At 45.4% G+C, this 25,707-nt stretch overlaps 1 long non-coding RNA gene across 2 annotated transcripts in view; it reads left to right on the forward strand.

Moving 5' to 3' along the window:
• Positions 1-6,019: 6,019 nt before the first annotated feature.
• The window catches only part of LOC134480034 (uncharacterized), a 39,075-nt gene continuing 19,387 nt past the window's right edge, over positions 6,020-25,707 (forward strand). The window contains exons 1-3 of one of the 2 annotated variants that reach the window (XR_015627183.1): positions 6,033-6,326; positions 8,049-8,144; positions 10,646-11,071. This is a non-coding gene — a long non-coding RNA (uncharacterized LOC134480034). Of the gene's footprint in view, positions 6,327-8,048; positions 8,145-10,645; positions 11,072-25,707 lie in introns of those variants that run through there. The other variant, XR_015627182.1, reaches the window with a different exon arrangement.

Genomic DNA, 25,707 nt, shown 5'->3' on the forward strand with positions numbered 1-25,707 from the left:
TTTTTCTTTATCTCTTTTTACTGTAAGTTTTTGCTGTGTGTCCTATAATAGCTTATATTATAGGACTTATTATATAGCCCAGGCTGACTTCAAACTCACAATAATCCTCCTGCCCTAGCCAAATGCTGGGGTCGTAGGCATGTACCACTGTGCTTGGATATTCATCTGGTCTTTATGTCTTATTTCTGCAACTGTAAACTATAGTTTATATTTTATAAAACTATTCTAATAATTCCTTTGTAAAAAAGCTCTGGAAGGGATAAACCAGAATGCAAATGACATCTCATTACAAGAGGAGCATCCCTAACTTAAAAATTCAAAGCTTGAAGTGGTCACTATCTAGAACTTTTTGAATATCAAAGTTATACCACAAAGTGGAAAAAGTCCATCCCTGACATCGAGTGATGGGTCACAGCCCAAGCACAGATGCACTCAAAATGTTACAAAATCAATCACCATACTGTGTGTACAAATGGTATGTATGAAGCGAATTTCCTATTTTGATTTGAGTCTTATCCCCATTATATCTTATCTATCTGCAAATAGCCCAAGGTCAAACTCAAACAAAACGAGCAACAATAAGAACAATTCAATGTATTTTCATGTGACCCCTGAACTTCTAACGCAGTAGTGAGAATGAAGAACTCAGAGGTGCTTTACTGGTCATATCCTGGAGAGGGCTAACGGAACCAGACTCATTAGCAAAATGGTAGCTCGTAGGCAAAGACTTTTCATACCCTCTCTGCTTCCAAACAGGTTGAGGAAATCCTTTTTCCAGAGCCTTTGACTTGAGCTTGCACAGGCTCAGATCCAAGTGTAAAAGTCTGAGGAAATGGTTTGACAAGAAAACAGGGCAAAGCCACGTCCTGCTCCAGTCACTTGTGAGTCTGACCCTTAGGATCCTGTCCCGACTCGGAGTGCCACTGAACTGAGAGACCTGTGATGTAGGGTTCCATACCCGGAAAGTCAGACTTCGAAGCTGTTATTAATAAAGGAAATGGCTGACTTTCCCCAAGACATTTATAGAAAGGTTTCATGGTCTCAAAGCTATGCCAGACACAGAAGCGGATAGCCAGGAAGAAAGAACGCCAAGAGCAGAAAAAAGCGTACTGGAGCCTGATTAAAGTGTATGCAGGGCCGGGGAGGTTGGCTTCTGCGTTTCCCTTAATGGACTATCAATCCTTCACAGGGTCTTTGAACACACATCCATATGGCTCCCGTCAGTGCTCTGAGTGTCTCAGTGAGTCACCCAATGGCGATACCTTTTTATAGTCACCTCGGAGAATATTCCCCGGCTAGTAAGCCAATGGGGTTCTGACAAGAAAGAGCAGGAAGACGCATTCCTTTCTGAGTCAAACTATTCTATCCATGGCTCCCTTTGAAGTCAGGATGGATTCAATAGCAGTCTTTATCACTAGACACTGGCCTTGTCAAAACAGTATTTTAAAGGTGCTAGAGGAAGAATTGTGTAAGTCTTCAATGAATAAGGGGAAAGAACCCACAAAACGCCCTATTAAACATAACACATGGTTGTCAATGACGAATTTATGAACAGTCTTCTAATGGTGGCCAACTCACCTTGTCAATTGGCATATTAACCTGTATTTCTGGCTCTATGAAAGGAGTGTGTATTTGACTGCTACTAGATCTTCTGTGGCTTGAGGCATAAACCATGTCCAAACCAGAAAAGTAGTATCTGTTGTGGTCCGCACAAGTATGAAATGTATGGCAAGGAGCCTCCTCATGCTTGCTGCCCAAACATTGTTGCCACAGCAGAGAAGAGTTTCCTGGCCAACAACTAGGGTGAGCCCACGAGTGAGTGCCTGCATGCTAAGTAGGGCTTCACTCAGCCAAAGAGAGTCAGCCACTCCTCCTCCCTCCAACCCACCCCCAATGAGTTCTCCAAGGAAAACTGGACCAAGAGTCCCCCAAAGGCAGGGATCTAATCCAGGGAGGGGACATTGCTGAACTCTGAAGTTATCCCTGCCAACCTAGAGAACAAGGTTCCTTCCTAACTTAGGCCACCATCATCAAAGCAGGCCTTTCTCCTCAAAGCTCAGGCTTCCAGCCTTCTTATCTGATTAGATAGGCTATTATGCTAAGTATTCAGCCACCCAGCACTGGCTGTGTGGGTGTTGCGGGATAAAATCTTCATGAACACGCCTTCACAGGGTCATTTGTTTAATTTCAATTCTGCAAAAATGTAAAAATAGAATGAACACTGTGAGGGGTTGAAGCTTGTCAGTTTCAGTGCCCAGCCTCCCAATCACGAAAGCCATGCTGTTCGGCTGGCTCATTGGCTCCCTCCCTCCACCAGAGGGAAAAAATGGAGAGAGAAGGAAATGCTGCTTCCACTATCTCTGCTCTTATCACCTCTTTGGTTTTTCCATTCACATGCTTTCTGTTCTTGTCTCTCCAACAACCTTTCCTCCCTCCCTTCTTCTCTCATTTCTATATACCATTTTTCCTTCCCCTTCTCCTCTCAGGCCTCCAGCACCTTCTTCTGAGCTGTTGTCTGGTCTTCTAGAGCAGCCTTCTCCAGGTGTGCTGGGTCTCACAAACTTGTCTAAGGATTGCACCCACCCCACCCCCACCCCAACATCTACCCTTGACTGATTCCTTATCCCTTCCTCTAAGCTCTTGAGAGCCAAAACTCTCAAGATACCTAGAAAGAGGACACTTGTGGGATCCATTAGCCGAGTGGCCGATGAGCTGGAGAAGCTGTCTTTTCATACTCTGTCTTCTAGCTAAATATGTTCCGTATTCAATGAGTGTAGCGGTGCATGGTGGGAGCGGAGCAGGCAGGCGGTACATCATTGGTCTTGTGTTCTGAACAAATTGATTTTCCTGAAGGCTTTTAACAAGCTAAAGGCTCAACTGGCACTCGCCGATTCCGAGCCCTGAAGTCTACCAGTGTCTCCCAATTAATCCTGCTCTTATCCAGCCACGAAGAGGAGAGTCAACTCCTCACCCAGAAGCCCCAGGACCCCATCAAAGCCCCACAAGGGTGCCGAGAGGAGGGGTGCTTCCTGCTTTGTGCTTTTGGAGTCTCAGGCAGGTCCTGCTGTCTGACCAGGTTTAAAGCTAACAGGATCAAGTCGTTCATGTCTGCCATCATATAGAGCTGGTGAGATAAACTCATCTTACGGTTCCTTCAGCATGCCTACAGTAAGGTCTTCAGTAGTGGTGCCTAGCAGTGACAGGCGCTATTCCTCTCTCCTAATGTAGGTCTCTGGAGACCTCCCTAAAGACAAATTTCACTGTTGATTTGCAGAAAGTCTAAGAGAAAAGGTGACTAGCAGATCACTAATTCTTTGGTTCAACAAAGTCAACCCACTAGAACATAGATTCTTGGGGTTTGGGGCTATCTTACAGATCTCTACACCAATCTCCTGCCATGTTCCCTCCATCTACCAAATCCTGTTTTCACCCATGTACACTGAGCTGTTGACACAGTGAGATGATCCTCCCATGCATTTCCCCAGGGTCTCATTTCCAAGGTGTGCCCCTTCCTCTGCTGGCTATAACACTGCTTTCCTATCTCTGATCTCTTCAGCAATATCTACTCGTTGTGGCTGTGCAGGATTCACTCAACGGCTACAAAGAAAATGGGCTCCTGGGGCACACTTTGGATTCCAGAGCCTTACACACAAAAATAAAGGGCACGTGGAGTGTAGCAGTCAAAAGATAAATGCCGTATCTTGGGGTGTTAGATCATATAGGAGATCCATTAATTTTATTATTTCAAGAGTGACTATGATTGTGGTGAATGTGCTCCCTGGTGTACCAATCCACAGGTACAAAGGGGGAAAAGGAAAGGATAAGGAAGAATATTCCAACCAAGCAGAAAGATGCTTGGAGACTAAAACAAGAGCATTAACTGTGACGAACCCCAAAAGCAAGTACCCCCCTTTATCAGGGCATGCACAGCAGATGATCATTTGTAGCAGAATTGTAGACAGCAGCCCTAAGCCACGAACAGCTGAAAACTGCATGCCACCTGTGCAGAAGCCAAGCCTTTGGGAACAGAGACCGGCAGCTGGAGCCCAACTGCTGCCTGGGGGGTGGGGAGGAGGTAAGGCAGATGACTGCAGCTTTGTCTACAGACTGCAGGTGTGTGAGATGGGAGTGTGTGGACACCAAGCTGACCTCTGAGGACATACCATGACGGCTGCAGTATAAGGGCAGAGGTCGGGTGATGGCAGCAGGAGCCGAGAGCATCTCCTTATAAAGATGCAATTTCATTCAAGATTTGTGATCCTTGAAGACAGCTGAGCAAGCAGTCATCATTGGCAAGCACACGGGATGCCAATGTCAAACTGAGACTCGACAATGGCATCTGGTCTTGACCTCGTTTTGATCAGTTGCTCATGGTACTTGAATTTCGATAGTAATTCCAGAGCCCAGCCTCAAATCTACAGATTCATGCCAACTTTTGAGGATAGATGGGAAGGAAATCAGAATTTTCATACCCTTTCCTGAGACCCCAAATCACTTTGATTCTGGCAGAACCATCCACCCAAGCTGCAGGCTGACAAAGAGCTTCTGAGAAGGTTACTAATTGAGTCAAGAGAAGACTGTCTGGTGACTCTTCCAAATCAACAAAGGCAACTTACAAAAAGATCTGCGAAGCCACGAAGCTGGCCTGGATAGGATATTAGGTACACCTAAGAGACGTGATCTTCAAGTGAGAAACAGCTGGTGGGAGGGAATAAGTGTTCCCCTCAACCAGAGAACAAGACTAGACTCCACAGGCTTTGCCACCCAGTCTTATAAATGCTGGGTATGAAGTATTTTTGTATTATTTTTGTAGCATGATGCTTTCCAATGAGCCTCTATATCAGGTTAGAGCCAAAGAGAGCCCTGGAGAAGGAGCTAGAAACACAACATTTTCAATTTGCACCCAATATTCAATGTTCAGAATTTACATGGAGGGAGCTCCAGCTAAGATCTGCCCTACCTGAAAAAGACCCAATGCAGGAATGTGGCCGCCTCCCATGTTGACAAGAGCTAGTTCAGCCCCCTGCACCAATGTCTTTGTTTTTGCCTGGAGTGGTGGGAGGTTTACATCTGCTGCTGTCATGAAAACATTTGCTTTTCGTTCTTGCAAGCCTTTAGAAAATTATTTTTTGGAGGGGAAAAATATCTAGGGAGTCTTCCAAGCATATGTGACATGTACAGTGCTGGACCTGAGGTTGAGCTGTCTATTACACGTACAGCCCAACCAATCACAACCTGAGTGCATGCAAGCAACTGTTTGCTCCTATGCTACCCTGAAGGCACAAGGCACCCTCTTGAGGAGCTGTGTGAGGGAAGAGGTTTCTCTGGGTTTGTGGTTAGCCGATGGGTTCAAATAAATCTGGACCCTGCCGACTTTATTCCACTGACAGCACCTTCTCACCTCTCCACCTGCACAAGCCAAAGTCGTTCTCTTTCTGGAAGGAATAGGAACTCCATGAATTCCTGGGTCTAAGTCAAGGGACCCTTCCAGTGTTAAGCCTTCCACCTCCACTCCATGAAGGAATTAGAAAAGCTGAAGTCCGCCCCCCACCCCCCCCACCCCCAGGCTCAGTAGCTACTCTTTGGTGGTTACTGTGTGGTTCTACCAAGTCTTGAACTTGAGTTGTGCTAGAGCGGGTAAGATGAATAGAATGAGGTAACTGGATTGAATGGGCTCTGTCCAGAATAAGAAAAGCCAGTGTCCCCGAGTTCAAAACTTTTGCCAGAAACGTAAGGAGACACAAACACAATCTCCACACCCCAGTCTTCCTCTCTCCACTTGTTCTGTGCACATCTCCAACACTGAACGAAGAAAGAAGCCAGCTGGCCACCTCCGGAAATTGATGGAGGAGACCTATCTCAGTGGTTTCCTGGAGACACCAACTCTGGGTGTTTGGACATCACAGCCGGGCCACAATCCATGTTAATAGCTTTACCATGCCCTCTGGCAACTTCGAGGCTGGACTAAGAAAGCTGGGAATCGAACAATTCCCACCCCACCCCCACCCCAATATTCCCCCCAGTTCCAGAGGGCTCCCTCATCTTCAGTCCGGCTCCCAGGTGCATGCATCCTGGGACTCCGATAGGTCACAAAGTTCTTACCTATGTCTGCTGGAAAAGCTGTTCATGTGGACCCCAGGGCTGGGCGCGTAGCGGTCAGCAGTGTCCGGGACACACCAGCTGCTGGCTACTGCTCAACACATCTCCCCGCGGGCCTGGCTTTGCAAACAGGAGAGCCAGTCCCATCTGGAGCAGGGGAGCAGTGGCGCGCAGCCTTTGGACTCGCCGACCAGTGCGTTCGGTCCAGTTGGAGGTACCTCCTGCAGGTGAGCGTGGCGGCGGTATCAGGGTCCCCCTGCGCTTTGGGACAGCTTTGGGAGCAACGAGGGCGGGGACGCGCGGCGCGAGCTACTGGAACTCCCCTGCCGGCGCGCTCTCGGCTCCAGCCGTCTGGGTGGCTAGGTGTTACCGCAGCGAGATCCCTCTTTCTATATATATCCACAGCCCCCTCCCAGCGCGCTGCGCTTTGGCTCGCTGTCGTCCCCGACTGCACCTAGGTGGTTTCCGCTCCCTCTCCCGCCTCTGTCCCTCTCCGCTCTTCTCCCGCTCTCTTCTCTCTCCTCCCCTTGCTCCCCCTCTCCTGGAGAAGTCTGGGTTCTCCCGGTATTGCCTCGCTCCCAACCCTTAGCACTGCAGTGGAACTCTGCACACCAGGCGGTTCCTTTAAAACCAACTGCTCAGTTCAAATCAGAGCATCAACTTAGTGCTGAAATCAACGCCTGAAGTGCCACTGCCCTGTGGTTAGGAGGAGAGGACAGCCTCTCTGGGAAACGGATGACAGCATTTCATGGAAAGCTGCAGAAAAGGGTGCTGCAAAAAAGTCTAGCAGAAGTCCACAGGTGACCTGCGGGATCCTCAGGACAGTGTGGCACCCCAACCAACTAGTATTAAATCAAGGTATTAAAGCCAAGGAGCTGCTAAGCTCAAAGCTCTCACTTAACATAATAAGAAACTGGAAATTCAAAGAGGGTCATTTACTGCCCGGAAGACATGGCTAGCTAGAAAAATCCAACCTGAGTTCTACCATTGCCGAAGGCACCCAAATTCCCACACCTGTAAAAGAACATGCTTATCTGGGGCTGAGTATGAACGTGACCCTGGAGGTCCCACGCAAAGGCCATCCTCTGGGAGCGGTCCGAACCTATATGGTTGATAGGTCAACGTGGTCTCTCGCCAAAGCCATTTCTAATTACCTTTCTCCCAAGAAGACCTGGAAGGATGACAGACACCAACTGTGACTTGCAAGAGTGAAGTGACAAGCCCCTTTTCATTCCAGACACCCAGCTAACAAGATGAGTTTTGGAAAACCTCCATTGTCAGCTCGGTTATTTTCTACCCGTCACTCCCCACCTCAAGTCATCCTGACCATCCTCTAACACAAATACTGTCATTATTAGCCACAAAAGAGGGTGCACCCCATTTGCTTCCAGAAACAACCCCGAAGTGTTCCCTGGCAGCGTGAGCTCATCTGCAAACCTCTCTGCAGCATTAATTTCTCTGTCGTGAGAGATGCTTTCTCCAGCAGAAACCTCTTGCTCACAAACGTCCCTCTTGGCCAGTAACCCGGAATCCCTCAGGAATGCTTCTCAGGTCTGTGGTATCTGGTCCTCTGAGCATGGATTCCGATCCTATGGGAACACAAGCCCGGTTGATCTCTTTAGAGAAAGTCTGCTAACTGTTCCACCATCGTGGACACTGTGATAACTCACACAATAAGGAATGCCCCTCCCCAAGCCCCCTGGAATTAATGACACTAAACACCAAGAGCCATGCCATCACTTCCTATGGCCTTTGAGATGCAGGGCACAGGATAGGAGGTTGAATTCTGAGCTTCAGACGGAAGAGTTGATCTACAGCCCCGGACTCCTGGCTCAATTAGTTTACGACTGTGACTGTGTCTACAGGACACAGGAGAACATACATGTCGCCTCTGAATTTAAAATGAAATCCTCGTGAATGATATACTACTATTAACCTCTTTCTCACAGGTTACCAGAGGTGCCACCCTTCACAAGCCCCTAACTTGGCCAAGTCTCAGAGGACTCATAAGGTTAACATAGCAACTGGACGTCGTCTGGCACATGGTAAATGGAGAACACATTTTTTAATCCCCTTCCTTTGATTTCTAAACTGCTCAAAAGCTTCCTCCTGTAGAGGTACCCCCGCCTCAGCCCAGTCACCCATGGTCTTGAATCTTCTCTTTAAGATCTCCTTATACCAATTTGGTTCATTTAAAGGGATTTTCATATTTTACACATTCTGTTTCTCGTTCAGCAAAGATAAACTAGTTGTGTGGTCGTTGTTGTCGTTGCTGCCATTGTCTCGTTGTCCTGTGGTGTCTGGGCTCTGACTTAGAGCCTCACTCGTCCTAGGTACTTTCTTTTTCTTTAGTACCAAGCTGTGTCTCCAGCCCTTACTCCACACAAAGGAGGAAGGCAGGACACTCCTTTTCTAGTACACTTGCATTTATTTTATCTAAATTTGAATTCCCTAAGCTGAGGTGTGTGCTTTCTGTGTTTTAAGATCTCTTCATACCCCCCAGATGCCATCACTCTAGACTTGTTGATCTAGGAGGTCTAGAGAGTATGGAAGCCACCTTTCTCGTTTCACAGCCCAGAGCAGACTTGCAGGCCTGCAGGTTTTTGTTTGGTTGTTTTGTTTTGTTTTTTCCTTTTTGACAGTATTACTAGATGGCACTCAAACAAAGTGTGCCACAACTGCTGGTGGGGTCTGAGAAATAATTCGTTAAGCACACTTCCGCCTTCCCTGCTTTGACACAGGGCCTGTCTCAAAGGGCTTCGGGCCATGTAGGATCATGGTTAGAAGCATGAACAGGGGTGGATGTGTATCTCATCTCCGTTTCTCAGAAGCAGCGGGATTTTGGACAAGCTGATGACCCCCGTAAGCTTCAGTCCTTTCATTTGCAAAACCAACATGATTACACTGGATAGAAACATGATTTGTCTCAAATCCCTAACACTGAGCAAACACTCCAAAATCCCGTAATCACGGGGCTGGAGAGATGGCTCAGCAGTCCAGGGGACTCACTGCTCTTGCAAGGGACCCAGGTTGGATGCCAGAGCCTGGATGACTACTCATAACAGTTACTCCAGTCCCAGGAGGCTTAACACCATCTTCTGGCTTCCACAAGCACTATATACACACAATATACATGTGTACTTGCAGGGCAAACCATCGTATGCATGCATACCAATAAATAAAACTTAAGTGTCTAGTCGTCTTGGGAAGACTGATAAATAGTGAAGTGGATTAGCAGTAGCACCCACCTGAAGCTCGGTGGTGCCGATGCGGAGTTGTATGATCATAGCTGCTGTAGGAAGCCTGCCTTGGATGTTCAAGGACTGCTGTGCTCCCCAGTGCTTGAAGGAAATGAGTAACAGTTTAAGTAAGCTCAGAAGTATCTGGAGTGCATATTTCTGCACACACTCAAAAAATGAGCAAGAAGAAAAATTACTCACTTATGTGCAAAAATTGAGCAGCTACAAGATACCAGGCACTGTTCTAAATTAGTACCCATTATCCAACTACACCTGGGTCTTTCTACATTACCTTAAAAGCATTTTGTTTAATTTAGGGAGCATATGTATATGTGTGGTGTGTCTGCGCGCGCGCTCGAACACCTGAGTGTATGTGACGTATTGTGTGACACATGTATGTGTAGATGCACAGGTCCATGGATACGTAAGCAAAGACTGGGAAGGATATCAGGTATCTTCTTCAGACTCTCTTCCTTATTCCCTTGAGGTAGGGTCTCTCGCTGAAACAAAGCCTCCGTGTTCAGACTAGGCTGACTAGCCAGCAAGCTCCCAGGATCCATCTCTGCCTGCTAACTCTGAGGTTTGAGGCCCGTGCGGCCATGCCTAGCTTTCTATGTGGGCACAGGAGATTCTAGTTGAGGGCTTCAAGCCTGACAACCAAGTGCTGTTACTTGCCAAGCCATCTCCCCAGCTCCCTTTCTCCTTAGCAGTACTTATAGAAAAAGGTATCCACACCCTCGTTATCAAAATTTTAAAAACTAAAGCTCAGAAAGTTTATGAACTGAGAGGCCAAATCAATCCAGGGACACAACTAGCAATTGCCAGTCTCACTGGGGTCATTTCAGTGTGACGGAGGAATAGGTAGGTCACACTCTAGAACCTATTCTATGGGACATGGTGGGCACTGGAAAAAGTGTCATCTTACTGGGGTCATCTGGATGAAGTGTTACTCAATGCCCGATTAAGTAAAAAGTGGAACCGAGAAAATTATTTTCTCAATTGTCTCCCACCAAGGTCCCACTGGCTAGATCCAGTCTGCCTGCCTAGCCCTCCCATTGGCCCATGAACAAGAAGCACAGCATCTATCAGATGAGAGAAAGGGTTGTTCTGTTTTGTGGAATTAGTGTTAACCTTAGGGCCTCACATACACTAGGTAAGCACCCCGGCACCGAGCTATAGATCCAATAGAAGAGATAATTTGTATACATAGAAAAATGAAAGCATAATTTTCGTCCTGCCTAGAGCCAGGTATGTGGAATGTGAACAGTGGATTCACACAATCACTTTCATCCCAAACATCCTTCTAGATCTCTCCTCGTCTCCTTGCCTTCCATCTCCAGTGAAGAAGCCACAGTTAAAAGATGACTTCAGGAAGGAGATGGCTTCCCTGTGATTAATGGCGGTCTCTCCATCCTGTGCTCTTTCCCTGCGGCCTCTGGTAACCAGTGGATAAGAATAGGGCTGGCTACAGGAGGCCAGAACCCTAAAGGCAGCTGCAGACAACTCCAACCAGGCTATTTCCTTTTCCTATGGAATTTGGAGAGAAACCAAGCTAATAAGGGAAAAGGCCAGAAGAATAAAATATAGAGAGACTGAAGCTTGTGTGATAAACTTGGGACATCTGCATAACTGAGACAGAAGACTGGACAAAGACTGTGTACCTTCCGTGACTGGGGGAGGAGTTATCTTATGGAGCTGGGATGGGGTGAACAAAACATCACCTTTTCATTGGATTTTTTTTACTATATTTATTTAATAGAGGCAGCCGTGTGTGTGTGTGTGTGTGTGTGTGTGTGTCCACCCAATGTTGCACAAACATGGCGTACAAGTGGGGTAAGAGGACAATTTGCCTAAGTCTCAGACATTCAACTCAAGGCAGCAAGCACCTTTACCTGATGGGCCATCTTGTCCACCCCAACCTTCAAAATACATAATATATAATACGCTATGCCAAGTGTTACTAACACAAGATTCTCTGTAATCTTTACATTAATCCTGTAAGATGAGCTTACTCCTCCCCACATTACAGAAGAGAATCTGGAGTCTTAACAAAGGTTAAGTAGGCTGCTCAGAGAGAGCTACACAGTGAGTACAGGATTTGGGAACAGATCTGTACTACGTAGCAATAATATTTCCCCTGTCAAATACATGCTCACTAGCAAACCATCTTGGAAATGGAGAGAACATTTCTGTCTTTTATGTGAAAAAAATGAGGCACGAACCACCTTGATGTGATCTCTAGAAAATGACAGTTGTGTCTTGGGTCCTGTGTTCATTGTATCAATCCATCCGTAGCAAATGGGCACTTTTTCGATTGTATGGTCATGGTACTCTCAAGAATCAGAAGACGCATCACTCTGTAGGGGATGCCCCTGGAAAAAGACCTCACCAAGCCAATCACCCGAAAGGTCAGAGTCCCAGAAGGATACCAAGAAATCACAGAGTTTCCAGCCGTGGGGTGGGGGGGGATTTCCAAAAACTACATTTCCCTTGCACTGACTCTCTCAAAGTTATGCTCAAGAGTTCTGTTTAGCCTGTGCAGAAATACACAGTAAGATTAGAAGGATGACAGTAACAAGAGTGTACACTGAATCCAACACTTGGGAACTCGGGCACCACTAGAAGTGCTTTGTGTCTGATTTACTTACTTAAGCATGAGTCATGCTAGGAAGTCATCACCTCTGTTTTGTACGTGAGGAAGTGAGGCTCAGAGAGGTGAAGTCATTTGTCCACTGTGACAGAGTTAATGAGGACAGAGCTGGGATTTAAACTTAGGGAGTCTCACTCCTGAAGCACTACTTAAGGCTTGCCAAGTTATGGGTACATTTGCACGCTCGTGAGCACACACACACACACACACACACACACACACGTGCATACACACATGCGCACACATAGGCACACACAAACACACCTCCTTCTACCAAATAACTGTAATAAGGAAGGTCCTTGAAGTACCTTCCAGAACGCACCATAGGGACTCTCTGAGTCAGTGCCCATATCTGAGGGAAGGATACTCCAGGACCATCCACACTCTGAAAATGGACCTTGCCCCGGGGAACTTGGCTCCTTCTGTCTGCCCACCTCTCTGCCAGCATCACCAGCTGCCCCTTGTCAGCCCATCACAAAGGAAGGCCAGATTGGCTGGGGGAGGGGCAGTAGGGCTGCTCTATCCCTCTTGCCAAGTAGGGAACTTCTCTTCCCTTCTCCCCTCCTCCTGGGAGCTCCCATCTAGCCTGTATCACCAGCTCTTTGGGCTTTTGGCCAGCTCTTTGGGCTTTGAGGGAAACAGGAGTCAGTCCCAATGACCATGCCCGTTCATTCAACTGGGAGCAGTTTCTCTGACTCTGAGCAGAGAATACTGTTGTGCTTCCACAGAAATCCATCCCTGTCAGAGACCGGGTCAGAAAAGGACACATCACCTCAGGAGGATGGAGATGGCTTCTGTTCTCTTCTCTTTCCCCACTGTGTGTCATGGCCCATTGCTGAAGAAATAGAGACAAAGTAGGCGATGGGAAAAGACACTGCCCAAGGCAGTGGATAAATGTAAGCCTAGAGCTCTGCAGGCTCACAGCCCTGTCCAGAGAATGTCACTAAGTCTGAAGCTAATTCTCTCCTCTAGGCCCCAGGTTCTCGCCTCTAACCTGAGGTATCTGGGTTGAGTGGGGCCTGTGGGGTCCCTTCCACATGGTTTAAAGCAGAGAGACTCCTCGGCTGGGCATTTCCCCATGGAGAGAATTGGGAGGGACCGTAAGTGGCTATTTAATACTCCAAGCTCTCATTTCTGAAGCCTCTCCACCACTGAGGTGACATCGAGACCACCTCCAGGGATTTCCGAGTAAGAAGTATCCTGGTCTGGCATCACAATCTGTCAGTTGAGTTCTATTTGCTTCAAACCTTAGCTAGGATTAGACCTGCGTGGTCAGGGCTGTGCCTCTGATCTACATACACCTCAAACCTGGGGCGGGTCTTCCTTGACTCTCATCTTTTGAACAATGCAAAGCAAGAAAGTAATCAAAGCAGATAGATGGTCAGGTAGTTTAGCTCAATTAAGTCTTGTCCTAGGATACATGGCCCAGTACAAATGGATCAGAGCGCAGCCCATGTCTGGCTCGAGTTCTCCTAGGCCACAGCTACTGAGAATAGCAGCTGCTTTAAAGGCTAGTTCCCTTGTAGCGTGTTTACAAAAGCCTTTCCATGACCCTTATTTCCTCAAGCCTAAAAAGAAATAAGACAAGATTTAAAAGACATCAGGTTGGGGCCATGTACTTGCTCCTAAGAAACAACATTAAAAAAAAAAAAAAAGCCAGGCATAGTTGTACCTGCTTATAATCCCACCTCTCGGGCGGTGGAGACAGGTATCTCACATTTAAATGCTTTTAATGAGCCAAGAGTTTTCTGGTGCTGTATTCTCAAAGCATACTGCTAGAGTTTTGTCTTCACCAGTTTCCTGTGTGATAGATACCTTACATCTCATTCAGGGGTTGTGGCTGCCTTGGTTCAGGCAGGCAGCCGTAAGGAGATGCGTGCATAGCTTTATGATTGATGGGGATTTATATGCCCTGGTTTAAACTGGGTGAAGCACCAGCAGACTCGGTGTCTGGAAAAGGTTGCTGGTTCACAGATGGTGGCTTCCAGATGCAGCCTCGCAGGGTGGAAGCGGCGAGACAGTTCTCTAGGGGCACTAATCTTATCCGTAAGGTCTCCACACCCGTGGCCTAATTACCACCTAACAACAGTTATCTTTGGGTTAGTCTTTCAACATGTGAATCTTGGCAGAACAAGACATAAGCATTCAGACCCTCCCGGTATGAAGTCTCCCCTAAGAACAGATTGAGTCCGGCTCCCAGGGCTGTGAATTGCCTATTCAAGCAGCTCTGATAGAAAACAAAGCAGTGATTTCTAAGCAGGTCTGGCCAGAGTGGTGGTGGATCATAGGAGCAGCCCAGGAGCCGTCACCTAGTGTGTAACAGAGAGACTGCAGTATGGGGGAAGGGCCTCGTGAGTCTCTGGCTCTGTCATAATGCTTACAGTCTTCCTGGGTTTCCCATTGCCTCTGACCCACAGCTCTGCTCAGTCCACGTCTTCCAAGACTGTTCTACTTGTGCACAGTATTTTCTTTCTTACTACGCACAAAAGCAGCAGTGATGTGTGTGGGTCTTTCATTAACTGGGCACAGAAAATTTGGCTGTCATTAGTCCCATAAAGCCACTCACTGCAGTGAGGAAGAAAAGGGGGTCTCTTACAGGATTCTGGGGTGTGTTTTTTTCCTGTTAATATGCCTTCAAAAGAGACTTTTAGCCTGGAAAAAAAATAACTTTTAGAATCCCAAGAGTACAGAAATGTCCACTAAGAAATTAACTTCTAATTTCATTAAAGCGTTGGTGACCGGCTCTACACCAACGGCCTATTTCCCTTCTTGAGGATCTGGCATATTTTATGCTCCCCAAAGGGTCACTTTGCTCTGGAGACATAGAGTCATGGAAGATAATAATTCTAGCAGACAAATAGGAAGGAGCAGCCATAATAAATATCCCTGCTAAAAGAGCCGAAAGGAAGTAAAAGCTTGGGGCATCTCTGGACCCCAGCTGCTTTGTAATAAAGGCGATGATAACGGAGTTCCTTGGCCAGGCTGCAAAAGCATCATTTAGTTACAGGTGTGGAAGCCTGAGTGTCTGGCCCTTCTTTATGACCGCCATTTAGTATGCTGCAGACGTCTGTTCGTCTGTTCGCAGTGCAGACACAATGCCTTCTCTCTTTGCATTCCCCAAGACTCCCTGTCCCAAAGCCTATTTCCTTCTCAATTTTCTCTTAACCCAACACTGCCTGCTCCCTGTGCTTTAGAGGGAAAGCGGTCCTGCCTTCTAGGAAGGTCTAAATAACTGTATTTGTGCTCACTGGAGCCTGCCCCGTTCTGTCTGAGGACTGTGATTATAGAAACAATGATGAAGAAAGGGAACTATTTTCTTTTTTTTCAATTGAACTTGTTGACAACAACGCCTTGAGAATTTTCTGGAAGACGGAGGCTCCCGAAGGAATCTGCAGCCGGGTGTTGCTGAGGGAGAACAGGATTAGAGAAGGGTGAAAGTAATGGAACACGAAAGGACCACAAGTGTTGGCCAACCATCCGATGGAGAAGAGCAGAAAGATCAGGGATATTACTGGGGGTTCAACATGTTCCCCCTCAACATGCACATGTTAGAAATTCAATGTGCACACATATCTGTTAATTGTGTTAAGAGGTATAAGTATGATTAAATGAGGCTACAGCGGGGGCAAACCCATGATGGCATTAGAGGCTTTATAAGAGGAGAATGGAGGACTCCAAGCTGGCCTTCCTCCTCTGTCACCATGTTGTGCCACCCTTCTCTTTGTTATGACACAGGAAGAAGGCTCCCATGACCTGCCAGCCCCTCCATATTAGACTTGCAGCTTCCAGAACCATGAACTAAGTGAAACTTTGGGGGTTTTTTTCTCCATATAAATTACTTAGTCTGTTTAGAGTTCAGCTGTGGAAAATTGAAATAGTTTACAATAGATGCCTCCGTGAAGAAAGAATTCCATATGTTTTCATGAAAAGCATTGGGAGGCACAGAGGATATGACATGGGTTCTACATAGGGACAAACTCATCCAGGTGAGGAGGAAAGAGACCAGGGTGATGTTGTTGGCTTGAATGTGTTCCTTGCCATCCATGTGCTAGAAACTCAGTACTCACATGTGTGTGCTAAGAGTCTTGAGAGTTGGGGGCTGTAAAGAAGTTTGGCAGAAATCACTTCACCAACAGACACTGCACAATTAAAATACCTAGAAGCTCTTGGGCCCATGGCATGAAGTATCTATGTGTGACAGGGAGGGAGAGAAGGGAGGAAGGGAGAGAGGGAGGGAAGGGAGGGAGGGGAAATGGGGAGAGAAAGAAATAGATGTGATTCAAAACAGTATCAAAACTAAGAAAATTATCTCTGTTGGGTCGGAAAATAAGTGGAAAATTCTGGTCAGGTGTGCAAATGTTGAGGGGAAAAAAACTTCATTATACTTCTAAGAGATGTGTTAATTTGTAAGAAGAATTAAGCAGTGAGGATTAGAATTACATCTTCAAGGGATGGGAGTTGGCAAAAGCTAGGTATGGTGAGAATCCTTCTCAAGTAGGCAGGCTTTGAGGACTGCATAGTGACTCTGAACGCTATCCCAGGTGTTTTACAAAGTCAGACTGCAGATCAGCACATAAGGTCTCAGGCTAGCACCCAATGCACGAATCCCATTACAAGAGCAACATGAAGAATCCAAAAAGCTCAGAGGTAACATCCTGTCTGAACTCAGCCCACCACCAGCCACTGGCCTCTGTTTAGAAATAGCCCTTAACCTTTTTCCTGCCTTGAACCCTGCTATCTGCACTGGGGCCTGGATCCCTGTGGACAGTGGCCTGTGTGTGTGTGTTGATCTAGAGGCCTGCAAAAGGACCAGTCAAACTTGGGGCCAAGGGGACTGTGTGCTCCAACACATTCCTGCTAAAAGCCGCAAAGCCTGGTGGAAAATAACACTTCAGAGATCAGCAGGCTCGCAAGAGAAGAGATAAGAAAGAGCTGGATGTGATGGCACAAACCTATAATCCCAGCTCCTGGGAGAGAGAAGCAGGAGGAGGCGGGGCCTATGTAAATGACCTATAGAGGACCTGCTATCTTGTGGCCCAGCACCTTTGAGCTTCTGTGCCAGGTCTCCGGCCCATTTTCATGCTCAGATATGTTCTTTTGGTAAACTGTCTCTGTTCCGACCTTTATCCATGTGTCCCAGCTCCAATTATTTGCTCCAGGACACAAAAACCTGGAAATACTAATGGGGACCGCCAGACCTATAAGAAGAGCAACCATGCCAGCATCCAGAACTGTGATAAGTATATTTCTGTTGTTTAAGCTACTCAGTATCTTCTATTTGTTATAGCAGCCTGAGGTGACAAGACTGAGGACAGTAGATAGATGGAATGATAGATAGATGGATAGATAGATAGATAGATAGATAGATAGATAGATAGGCAGACAGATAGATAATTGGTAGATAGATAATTGATAGATAAATAATTGATAGATGGATAGATAATTGATAGATGGTAGATCTTTATTAAGTACAAGCCCTTTACAAGATTTATGCTTTGTAAATATTTTTCCCAGTCTACAAATTGACATTCCATTTTGTTGTTTGTTTGTTTCTTGTTCAGAACATTTTGAGACAGGATCTCTCTACCTAGCCATAAATATCATAGAACTCAATATATTGATCAGGCTAGCTTCCAACTCACAGAGATCCTCCTGCCTCTACCTACCGAGTGCTGGGATTAAAGGGGTGCCACTGCCCCAGCGTCCCATTTTCTTAACTCTGTCTTTGGAAGACCACAGTTTTTCCACTTTTGTTGAAGTTCAACTTACCAACGCCTCCCATGATGGCTTATGCCTTTAATGTCATGAATATGAAGTTTGACTAATCCAAGACCACAAATACTTTCTATCATAGTTTTTAGACATTTAATACTTTTATGCTTTATACTTAGGTTTGTTTTTCACTCTGATGTGTTTTTTAATATGAACGTGAGATAAAATATAGATTGACGTACGTTTTTCGCATATGGTTATCTAATTGCTGTTTTAATTAGCGTAGCTGTGAATAAACCTTGAAGCTGTGTGATGCTTCCACATTTGTTTCTTCTTCCTCCCAAGCTTGGTCCTGGTTCCTCTGTATTTCTAAATAAAATTTAGGATCCCCTTATGAGTTGCTGGAAGAAATTCTGCTCTGGTTTTTATTGGGGTCACACTGATGTCTACATCAAAGGGAGGCTTCGTGTCTGCAGTGCTTGGCCTTCTGATCCTTGAACACAGCACATCTCTATGTCTAAGCGGTCCCTACATTCTCTCGCAAATGTTTTATAGTTTTCGAAATGCAGGGTCTTGCACATTTGTGGGTCATGTTTATGCTTGTTTCATTTTCAAGTGTGGTTGAATAAATGAAACAATTTATTATTTCAACTTCCAAAAGTTGATCATTTGTAAATACAAATCCAATAACTGGCTGCACACTCCCATCCTGCCAACCTTTCTTGCCTCACTAGCTGTAACAAGTGGTGACGGGTTTGTTTTGTGCTTTAGGGTTTTATATTTTGTAAATTCCATCAGATTTTCTACTTGTAGAATAATCTTGACTAAGAAAGAAAGTCATATTTCTTCCAAAACACTTTTAGAAACTACACGTGAGGATGCAAGTCTATGACCCCAGCACTCGGGGCAGAAAGATCACAAGTCAGGTGGGCTACATAGTTCAGCGCTGCCTCAAAAACACAAGCACTCGTGGTTGGGGATTTAGCTCAGTGGTAGAGCGCTTACCTAGCAAGCGCAAGGCCCTGGGTTCGGTCCCCAGCTCCGAAAAAAAGAAAAGAAAAGAAAAAAAAACACAAGCACCTTTTCATCCAATTTAGCATGAATCATCTTTTTGTAGAGTCCTTGGGAGTTCAGAGACGGCATGTTCCAAGTCTCTGTTCAGTATCTGCAAGACCAAAGCTGGCAGAATTTCTGGAATTGAAGATACTTCATTTATGTTTAACTTTTCGGGAAAACAGAAACTAGTCATAGTTCTATAAAAAAGGTTTCAATGGATACATTTCTGATTAAGATACTAACTTAGCAAGTGATATGTAAATGCCAGATACATCAGACCTATGCTACTGTGTCAGTCACACAGGGTTGTTACATAGTGTGTAACGGCCTGGAAACCTTAAGAGCAAAGAGCACCAAATCTGTCTCCAGATCATGGCCCTGTGGGGCTGGCCTTGCCTGCCCTTAGCTGTCAGCAGTGAGCAGTTGACTAAGTCATTCTTACCTAAGCTCAACTTAACTCTTCCATGCTGCCAGCTGGGTGGTTGCTGATCTATGGCACAGTTGAGACCATCCCTAAATATACTCTGTTCTAAAGTCGGTTACCCTCTAGCCAGATTAACATCTTCTCAAGGGAGTATCGGAAGGCAAGAGCAGTTTTTAAGATTTTGGAAGACATTTCCTAGTATTCCCCATCGGTCAAAACCATTGTTGAAGGCCAGGATCAGGGGAGGAGGATGCTGCAAAGTTGCATGACAAAGGCATGGGTTCAAGGGCCATAATCATTAGGGTGACAATATGGTCATTACTGGTTAGAGCTTGGGGGGACAGTTAGTGTGAACAACTAGGAACACTATATCTTGGGGATAGTTAGTATGAACTACTAGAAAAGGGAACACCATATATTCAATACCTTCTCCCACAGCAATCACACCTCCGTTTTATGTCCTACTGTAAAACGATTAGTGAAGTGTGTCAGTCATTCTCCCTGTTGGTAAGATCTAAGATGTTTCCACGGACAGAGAAAGGGTGGTTAGTGTGTGGGCGAATATGTAATGTTTAATTTTTAGGAATTCTTCAAAGGCAGAGGAACCCAGGAATCCACTGTACAAATGGATTCCAGTGTATAGAAAATTGGGTATTTAATTGGAAGATTTGGGATGAAAATGATAGAAATACCAGTGACAAAAGGAAATACCACTTCCTTTTTCTTCCTAACCTCGAAACTGTTCCTTAATCCAATGGGATGGACAACAATAATTGGCCAACATTGAACTCACAATGTCAGAACTTTATGTACCACAAACACATATTACCATTTATTTAAAAACACTTCTGTCAGCTGGATGGTGGTGGTGGTGGTGGTGGTGGTGGTGGTGGTGGTGGTGGCCCACACCTTTAATCCCAGCCACTAAAGAGGCACCGGCAGGCTGATCTCTGAGTATAAGACCATGCTGGCCTACAGCATAAGTTCCAGGACACCCAGGGTTACACAGAGAAACCCTGTCTCAGGGGGAGAGAGAGAGAGACAGAGAGAGAGAGACAGAGAGACAGAGACAGAGACAGAGAGAAAGAGAGAGAGAGAGAGAGAGAGAGAGAGAGAGAGAGAGAGAGAGAGAGAGAGAGAGAAACGGAACAGAACGGAACGGAACGGAACAGAACACTTCTGACACTTGGGAGTCTATGCTCCAAACTGCATTGCGTACATGCTCTGTATCCCAATGCCCACGCCTACTAACAATGCTGGAAGGGCTCCTTTACACAAAAGACAAATTCCATCTCGGCTCTATGTCTTCTGAGTGCCCTGGTCCTGACACTGGATAATACTTTGGAGTAAGCAGATTTTCGGAGCAAAAACTCGAAAGTAAGAATAGCAGAATTTGGCTAATTAAACTTTTACACTTTTATTAGAGCATACTAACCTTCCTCAGATAGGAAGGGCCCACAGTATGCGTCTTAAAAGCCACCCTCCTTAAAAAGCCCCACATTACAGGAATAGAACCAATCACCTCAAGCCCTCTTCTTTCTCTTTCTTTGCTTCCAGGCTATGGTGAAGTCATGTTATGCTGCCTTAGCAGAAGTCCAAAGCAACAGGGCCAATCAATCATTTACTGGAACCTAGCAGGGTGTAACTCAAAAGAAACCTTTCCTGTTTAAGCTGATCGTTTATGGTGTTTTGTTAGAGTAACAGGAAACTAACAATTGCTATAGAGTTTAGCCTAGTGAAATATTTTCCAGTAGGGTAAATTGTTCCCTTTTCTTATGTGTGTGGTATGTGCACTCCTCTCTCTCTCTCTCTCTCTCTCTCTCTCTCTCTCTCTCTCTCTCTCTCTCTCTCTCTGTGTGTGTGTGTGTGTGTGTGTGTGTGTGTGTGTGTTATGGATATGCATGCACATGCACCTATGTGTAGACAATAGAAGGCATAGAGAACAGACCTCCATCATTTTCTGAGACAGGGTCTCTCGCTGAACCTGGAGTTCATCCATGAGGCTAGAGTAGTGGGCCAGCAAGACGTAAGGTCTTTTTTGTCTCCACCTTTCCAGCACTAGAGATACAGGTGCCAGCCATCATCTGACTTCTATGAGGATGCTGCAGTCTGAACTCAGGTACTCACATCCTCATGTTTGTGCAGGAGACACTTTACGACTGAGGCATCTCTCCAGCCCTAATTACCCATTTTATGTCTCGTGGTATTTTGCGTTATGATCCCACAGATACTCATAAGTTAGCTCCATAATTACAAATTCAAGACTAGAGCTAGGAAATATTTTACAGTGTTAAATAATTTACATCACTCTCACATGTTTATATATACTTAGGTACGGATATAAATGTACCATGCTTAAAACGCAATCAAAGGATGCCGAGACAGAAACAGGGGCAGAGACAGTGGCTCAGGCTAACCTCTGCTAATTAGCAAACAAGAAAATTCCCCCACAGACGTACCACAGACCATTTGATGGAAACAATTCCTCAACTGAGATTTCCCTGTTTCCAGATGTGTCAAGTTGACAACAGGAGCCAACCATTATACCTGGTAATCAGTATGCAGACTAGGCTAGCCTAGAAATCCTCCTAAGAGCTAGATTACAGGCTTGAGCCACCACACCCAGCATCAAGCATCAATTGTGAATCATTCCCCGCCTCCAGCTCCTCCCACCCACTCCTCCCCCCACCCCCATGAGTGTGTGTGTGTGTGCGTGCACGCGTGCACACACACTCATGCACACACTCATGCTTTTCTTTCTTTGAGAGGACCTAATGTATCCTGAGCTACCCTCAAAATTACTATCTAGCTGAGGATGACTTTGAACTCATGATCCTCCTGCTTCCACTTCCCAAAGGCTGGAGTTACAGGCATGTACCATTACTCCCAGGCTACATGGTAGTGAGGATCAAACTCAAGTGTTGTGCATGCCAAAAGAAGACCCTATCAAGCAAGCTCACACTGACTGCATCCCCAGAACTGTCCTGATTCTTTACCTATGCAGCCAGGGGATCACTGAACAGCTTGAGTTGTAAATATTTCTATTTTTTGTTAAAAATGCTAATGAGCTTTTTGTATATTTCCAAACATGCTGAAATAACTTCAGCTCAAAATTGGAATTTACGTTTGGTGTGTTGATTCTAACATCATTATGAGCGTTTTAGAGGGGAAAAAATTAACCTTTTCTTTGAAAAGCTGCAAAAAAGAATCCTATATTAAATATGTACTATTTATATTTTATGAATATACATTCGAGCTTTATATATTCTTCTATTACAACCGCATTTAATTCTGTTCCTTTGGATGAGAGTTTGCAAGCTATGCAAACTGCAGCCTACAGCTGGCTGCCTGTCTGTTTTCATACTGAAGCTTAAAATCAGGCATGGAACCTTCCTCATGGATTTATATACTCTATACAGTTGCTTTAGGGCAAAAGCAGAGCGGAGTACTTGGGACAGAGACCATCTGAGAGGACACAACACTACTGTCTTGCCTTTTTATGAACAGAATTGGCTGCTTTTTGCTTTAGATAATTACCAATAAAACACAAATTATGTGAAAATGTTCACTATAACACAATTCTGATCACACTGGAATGAAAAATAAACACATTTTGATAGAACGAATAGTGGTTTAGAAGATGCACATTTGACTGGATACTGAAGGTTCTTTAACATAGGAATGTCAATTCTAGCATATTGGATATTTGGCCAACTTTTGATGATACAAGACCACGGTTTTGTATATCTTTTCGATTTTTGACATTCAGAAAGTAGCGTCGTGTTTTGTGACACGTTTTACATATTTTTTCTCAATCTATCTTTTTTTTTAAATGTGGAAGTAACTAGTGTGTGTGCCTTTATTTTGACTCTCAGTCTTGCAGATGGTAAGAACGAGATCAAGAACAGGAGTTCAGGCCTGCAAAGAATTCTGGCCCATGGTTACGGACAGGAGCAGTAGGGAGCCCAGACAGGCTGTAAACCACAGCCGTCAGTTAGAGCCATGGGTTTGCTGACAGCTCTAGCTGCCGCTGATTCCAAACATGAACGTAATGGGAGCGGGTTGGCAACTATGAACCCATGGAAGACAAGCAGGTAGGACCCTCACAATGTCTGCTGTCAGTATTTGATCCGAAGCTCCATGCTTCTCCAAGGTCCCATGGGAGGGAAGTTTGCATCAGGAAGCAGGCTCAACTAGGTCAGCTGGGTCAGCAAAGTTATTTTGTTTTTTTTTTCTTTTTTCTTTTTTCTTTTTTTCGGAGCTGGGGACCGAACCCAGGGCCTTCCGCTTGCTAGGCAAGCGCTCTACCACTGAGCTAAATCCCCAACCCCAGGTGAGCAAAGTTTTGCTGGAACCTGCTATGCTCCAAGTTCTTCATGAAGTCACGTGATTTTGAGCAACTTTCTGATTTGAATGGATAGCTGAAAACCCTGGAGTGACTACACTGGTTCCCACTGTACAAATGTACACGGTTCAGAAACAGTCTGGCAGGCAGTCCAGCAAGCCTGCTATTAAGAAAGCCCTCGGTCTATTTATACATCAGAGACACACAAACTCAGACTCTGTCACAGTAGGAGGCAATCTGGGAAGTTACCGGAGGACAGACAGCCCATGGCCTTGAGAGCGCTACAGAAGAGGGATTAAGATGGTTCTGTAACACAGAGCCTCCAGATGTAATTTAATTTCATCCAATCAGCCCGGCAAAGGCAAAAGGTGAAATCCTTACAAATGAAATTAAAATGCAATGTAGGGTAGTCTGGCAAAGCCCACTTTCCTCTGGTTTCCTCTTTGAACCCCGAGGTTGGGAAGTACGCATCTGCTTTGATCAATGTTCCCAAATCAATTTCTTCCATTTTTCTGAAGAAGGTAGTGGAAGAGAGGGGGTCACCAATGTTTGCTTCATAATTAAGCGAACGGAACTTCATTCCATTCCCCACAAAGGTCTGGAGCCAGGTTTGGACAAAAGGCAACAGTGTTGTCCATAGGGTAAGAATTATTTGCCCCCCTGATTTCCTGATGTGTCTTCCTTTCCCCAGACTACACTTGTGATCTTCAGCCTGTAACAGAAACTCCTGAAGTACATTTTGCTCCTCTGAACCGCTGATCCCAGAGCTGCCCGTAGTTAAAGAGTTTTAAAGCAAAGAGGAACCTTGCAGGTCAGCTTGAAAGCTCCTTCAGGCTCCAGGAAAGTTAAATAAATGTCCCAATTACTCAACATTTTTTTTGTAGCAGATGAGAGTCTACAACCCAGCTATTTGATGTTTTAATAAGCGTACTCTTAACTGTGCCACTTGGTGTGGTTGTAACACAAAGGCTTGGAGACTATCTCCAGACAACCCACTCCAGCCACTCGGTGCTCCTGGCACAAAGGCCTGAAGACGGTCGCTAGAGAATCCACTCCGGCTTCCATTGTCTCTGGAACGTTTGTCGTATCAAAATATTGTGTTCTGACTCTGACACTTATTTTTTTTTAATTATTCAACCTTCATTCTGATGCTTTCTCATTGTTGACGTCTTTGCAAACATCGATCTAATCATCTGCACAATAGAGATCAGCACAAACCAGCCTTGCAGGGTTCTTCCAAGGATTATGTGAAATAAAACATGCAAACTCCCTTACAAACTGAGAAAAGGGTACAGAAGCTTCAGGGGGTTTTACGTGGTTAGTCGTGGTTTTTTCCCTCATAGAACAAGCCGGTAAGCAGCATTCCTGTATGGCCTCTGCATTAGCCCCTGCCTTATTTGAATTCCTGTCCTAACTGCCTTCCAATGAGGAACAGTAATGTGGACGTGTAAGCCAAATAAACCCTTTCCTTCTCACCCACCCCATTCCCAACAAAACAACTTCTCATGGATAAAGTCTACATCCTATAAACTATGCCTCTCTTACTCATTCAATACACACCGCTTATCGGAGTTCTCTCTTTGTCTTTCCGTCTCTGTCTCTCTCTGTCTCTGCCCCTCTCTCGCTCTGTGTGTGTGTGTGTATGTGTGTCTGTGTGTGTCTGTGTGTGTGTCTGTGTGTGTGTCTGTGTGTGTGTCTGTGTCTGTGTGTCTGTGTGTGTGTGTCTGTGTTTGTGTCTGTGTCTGTATCCGTGTCTGTGTGTGTCTGTATGTGTGTCTGTGTGTGTGTCTGTGTGTGTGTCTGTGTCTGTGTGTCTCTGTGTGTGTCTGTGTGTGTCTGTGTGTGTGTCTGTGTCTGTATCCGTGTCTGTGTGGGTCTGTGTATTTCTAATGATGGAACCCAGGAACTTGTCCATGCTGGACAACCGTCTTACCACTGAGCTATACTCCTAGTCCTCAGGCATCTCTTGGCTATCAGAATCATTATATGTAATTACTAGAGCTTCAAAGGTGCATGGCATAAAAGGAAGTTCATCAGGATTTTTAGTAAATATATCCATAATTACAATATAGAATGGTTATGTAGGTATAAGCATTATGGAAGCCATAGAGACACCCATGGGGCCCCATCCCTTCCTAATAAGCTAATGACTGTTAATGGTTGAAGAGGAGGGTATCATTTT

This window comes from Rattus norvegicus, chromosome 8 (assembly GCF_021556685.1).
Source record: "Rattus norvegicus strain SHRSP/BbbUtx chromosome 8, alternate assembly SHRSP_T2T, whole genome shotgun sequence".
Taxonomy (NCBI): domain Eukaryota; kingdom Metazoa; phylum Chordata; class Mammalia; order Rodentia; family Muridae; genus Rattus; species Rattus norvegicus.